General features: G+C 49.6%; 1 long non-coding RNA gene across 1 annotated transcript; it reads right to left on the bottom strand.

Annotated features, from left to right (window-relative positions):
- Nucleotides 1-1,522: 1,522 nt before the first annotated feature.
- Nucleotides 1,523-3,262, bottom strand: LOC123807806. Its single transcript, XR_006783700.1, has 2 exons — nucleotides 3,161-3,262; nucleotides 1,523-1,762 (listed from the first exon to the last, which is right to left on the bottom strand). It is a non-coding gene; the product is annotated as an uncharacterized LOC123807806 (long non-coding RNA).
- Nucleotides 3,263-4,771: the final 1,509 nt, after the last annotated feature.

Genomic DNA, 4,771 nt, shown 5'->3' with positions numbered 1-4,771 from the left:
TAGTGAACCTTCTGTCATATCAGGGATGGAAGAAAGATGGTCTTCAAAAGAACCCAGAATTGTAGGTAAGTTCACACAATTCCCCTCTGCATTTCACTTATGAAATGGCTCCACAGATGAATAAGTTTCCACAATTTGTTCCTTTCTTTCTTGCTGGAGCAAAGGTGAAAGGAGAGTTTTGAATCTTTGCATCAGCATTTGAATTTTTCACTAACTAGGGACCAATTTTAGTTTGTTGCTATTCACTTAAAAACAGAGTAAGTGTGGTAATCTGTTTAAATAAGTCACACTTAATTCTACACAGTAGCTCTGAGGGTTTTACTTCCTTGACTCTAGGAAAATAATAATAGTGCAATAATAATATTAATAGAACAAAGTGTATAGAGGGAAAGCTTTTGTCCATATTTCTACCTTCTATGCTTGTACACTGAAAGCAATCATTTTTATTGACTCATTAAATATTATGATTTATTCCCACCTCTTCTTCTCCAACATGGGGCTCTCTCCTGAACTCCCACCTTGCAATAGGTTCCTGCACCCTTCACAGACTGTCTGCTGTTGTCCTTCCAGGCAGGGACACCTAAGAGCAGCTGCCCATTGTCACATAATTAGGGTTTGGGTCAGATCATGTCACAGTGGGCAGAGAAAGGGCTGAGTGAGGTCAGCATGCATTATGATTCCTCTGGACAGGGGTCAGTTTGGTGCAGAGGTGGGGGTGAGTCAGACTTGAGTGATGTCACCCCCCAAGACAAGGTGAGAAGTGGGGACTGTAGACACTCCCTCCAAAGGGTGTTGCTCAAACAACTAAGCACAGACAAGAGGCAGGTGAGACCAGCATCTCTGTGCTCCCCCTGCCATCTCTGTTGTCTTCCTTCTGGTGTCTGTTCCCCTGTTCTGTGTCCCATGCTCGGTCGTCTTTCTGCACACGTACCTCCAAAAGGACTGCTGTGCTACACCCCTGACCTTCCCCATGTTGTGTCTTTCTGGAGAGACACACTGTGTCTGACTCCTCATTACCACCAAATGGGTCACAATGAATAAGGCCATGTTCTCCTCAAAGACCAGTTCATAGATGAAGTGGGCCAAGTCCACTCCCCAGAGGTTTTATAGCCAAAGGGAGAATTGGAGGTTGACCCACAGGAACCAAAAAGAAGGGAGGACTTGGGCAGCATAAAGGAGGGACGTGTCCCTTCCAGTGGGGAGCAGGTGTGGGGCCCTTGGGGAGAGGGTGCTCTGTGGGTCTTGGGTGAAGTAGGCACTTGTTAGCAGGGTGACATGGGGCAGGTGAGGGCTGATGGGGCTGGAGGAAGGGAGAGCCAAGTGCACATTCTAGGGAAGCACAGGGGTCACTGGGATTTCAGGTGACCCAAAGGTGCCCCTGAACCAGGAAACAGAGGAATAGAGCAGCATGGGGTCCCTGAAGGTCAGTAGGGGAGCTTCAAAGGGGCCCTCAAGGGATTTTGGGATCAGTCCCAGCGGTCAATCTCTGCACAGTAAGCACCATAATGAAAGGGCAAGATTCTTGGTTTTTAAACCAAATGGTTCAATTTTATTTCCATTCGATGTCTTTGCAAAGGTCTTCAATGTCTTCGATGACTTTGTGTGACAACTGGTTCTTCCTTTTCAAGTTACTTTCCTACACAGCACATTACTCCAGGCACCATGCAGTAGGCTATTGCTCTTTTACCTCTAGGGCAAACGAATTGTGAGCATTGACCTCCTATCTTCCTGCATGTACCAGGATTTATAAAGTCAGAAAAACCTACAAGGAAAATAAAAAGGGCCAAAGAGTGTCAGAAATCAAAGCAATCTGTGTCTGTGTGTCCTTGAGATAACCCTCAAGGTCATGGTCACCCCATTATGATAATAAGAGATGAGTCTGTAAAGTTAGGATCCCCTTTCCACACAGATGAGAACTGCTGAGGTTTAAGAGGTTCCTTACGTTTCTAGAACCAGCTGCTTAAAGTCTCTGAGCTGGGGGCCTAGGGACGGGTGGGACTAGACAGAGCCTGTGCCCGTTGAGGACCTCTAACAGAGAGTCACCAGGAAGCCTGCAAGGTCAGGTTCGCACACAGCCCAGTGGTTTCAGAATCAGAAACAGCCAGCAGGTGTCTATTTTTAACCTTTGTTTTCCTAATCATTTCCTCAGTGAAGTATGGGAGCTGAGATAGAGCTTAGGGGTAGGGATTGTCGAAGGAGAGCCTAATGACTAAGGGACTGACCATTGGAAATAAAGATGGCTTCTAGGACTCCTTCTGTAGGAGTGTTTCTCATCTCTGGGAAGTATGGGAGACCTCTCACTTCCTCGATCTTCTCTTCCTGGCCTTTTCAGTCTTTCTGCCTTCATTCCCCTCTTCCTGCCCTTTCCTCCTCCCTCCCTGATACTGTTCTGTGTTGGAATACAGCCATGGACACAATGAATAAAACCACAACTTTCCAACATTGTTTTTCTAAGGTAATTGGTGACCTCACGTCTCTATCTCCTGTTTCTCTCTCCCCTTCTCCCAATTCCTCCTTTCTCCTTCTCATCCATTTCTGTCACACCAAGGACAAAGTCAAGCGTGGGCATCCAGCTGTCAGAGCTCCAAGCCCTGAGCCAAGAGCAGCCTTGTCAGGGATGTGTCGTCATGGATCCTGAGGCAGAAAAGGCAAAGGTACAAATGTCTCCCCAAACAGTGGCTGCCCACGTCCAGGATGGGCTTTGTTATTGTCTAGGTTACTGGAGACTCCACCCTTCAGTATAAGACTTAGATAGTGACACTCTACACGTGTGACCTTAGACAAAATCCAATTTCTTGCTTGTATTAAATAAGAAAAGCTACGCAACAGAGACCACCTCTGTTAGCAGCATCTGACCCTGGAGCTCGGTGAGTAGATGATGTTTACGAGCTGGCCGGGGCCTTCGGAGAGGCTCAGGGAAGGTTCTGCACCTCCTTCCCTTGCGGCAATGGGCAGGGCGCTCGGATCTCAGGAACAAGGGAGACACTCTCTTTGGTCTAAGAGTGTGTGTAGAAGAGAAAAGACGGAGAAGGGAGGGATGGGGGTGGGGAGACAGAAGAAGACAGGGGAGAGACAGAAGGCGAGGGAGAGAGATCAGGGCACAGAGAGGGACTGCCCTGCCCTTCCCACCTGTGTGGCCCCCTGGCTCTGCCCCGCTCACCTGGCACAGACAGCAGGAGCACGGAGAGGAATGCAAGCAGAAGGTGGTGGAGCCTCATGCTGGCGGCTGGGAAGCTGAGCAGCTGACTGGACGGGAAGCTGAGCCTTGCCCTTATATAAGGCTCCAGGTTCCAGCAGAATTAAGCAGGGCGGGGCTGTCTCCATGCCAGAATAAACTTTCTGGAGCTCAGCTGCTTGCGTATACAAGTTTGAATCTGTCAATGCTGTGTTTCCTGTACAGTCTTAGGTCACACTTAGGAACCAGGTCTTTTTACAGGAATTGTAAGGAACAAGAGACAAGTGGGCCTGAGCCTCCATTGGTTACCACGATGGTGACAGTGATGTGGAAAATCTAAAATTTGCCCTCATCCCAGGTGGCATGTGATGAGACAGGTGTATGCTGTGTTTCTTTCTCTTCCTCAGAGGAAAAATGGAGGGTGAAATGGTGACCAACCTGTCTCCTTGGAGTCTCTGTATCACAAAGCAAGGGCAGCCCTTGCAACTTAGGGTCACTCAGATACTCAGGGGACATGCAGCTGTACCTGACAGCAGTGCTGGGAGCCAGTGAGTTGTCCTGTCCTCACACATGTCAAGGCTGGGCTCTCCCTGTCATTTGAGTCCAGTGGGGACTCTCTGAGGGAATGGCAGGAGCTCTACACCCTCTCTGTCCTCCATGGCACCCGGTTCTGAATGCACCCATGACCTCAGGCTCTTTGACGTCTGCGGGTGCCACCCAAAACCTCCCTGTTGCTCTGAGTCCCAGCCGAGTAAACGGTGGCCCCAGGACAGGGACAGCCCTGTGCCACACACTCAGGGGTAGCGTGTTCAGAGACCAAAGAAGGCACATCCATCCCGATTCCTTCCACTTCAGTCTGAGGATGTTTGAGAGAGAGAAACATCTACTCACATAGATTATAATCCTGTGTAGAGAATGTATCGATGCATTTGTTTCAGATGTGGTGGTGAAAAAATCCATAATCCAGGGTCATTTTTGACCAGTGCTCTAAGGAGACGCTGGAGAGAGATGTGGAACGTGGTCACGGTCCACGCTGTGTGCTCACTAAAATGCCGAGCTTCAGAGGCCCCAGGTGACGGGCTGGGTGGAGGTGCCCACAGGAAGCTGTGGGAGCCATCAGGTGTGAGGGTGGGGGTGGCCTTCACTGGGGAGTTTCTGAGGTGCCCTGGAGATGGCGCAGCCAGGCATGGAAGGACGTTGTGAAGGAGACCTGGTAACTGGCACGCCAGATCTCTGTGGTCACTTTCTTCCCCTCCTGGTGACCAGGTTGTCCCTGGGACCCTGTCACTTCCATCCTGACCCTAACCCTGTGTCTTCCAGACCAGGGAGCCTCTGGCAAAGTTGGGGGTGCAAGGGGGTCTCTGTGAGCTCTGTCTGGACTCGTCAGGTTTCCAAAATATTTCTCTGGTTTGGTGAAAGGACTCGGCCAATATTGTGCGGGTCACCCTGCCAATCTCATCCTGTGTCTCTGAAGAGTGAGGACGATCCCCTTTCAAGACCCAGTGCCATTTACAGACACCAAATAACGACAGTCATTTTTACAAAGTGAGACTGATGTCACTTATGATGTAGGGACCAGTGTCATTCCCCAGGGGT

The sequence above is a fragment of the Phyllostomus hastatus genome, unplaced genomic scaffold (assembly GCF_019186645.2).
Source record: "Phyllostomus hastatus isolate PE091 unplaced genomic scaffold, TTU_PhHast_1.1 phas_scaffold_46, whole genome shotgun sequence".
Taxonomy (NCBI): domain Eukaryota; kingdom Metazoa; phylum Chordata; class Mammalia; order Chiroptera; family Phyllostomidae; genus Phyllostomus; species Phyllostomus hastatus.
The sequence above is the reverse complement of the archived record's forward strand: the minus strand, read 5'-3'. Positions and strand labels throughout refer to the sequence as shown.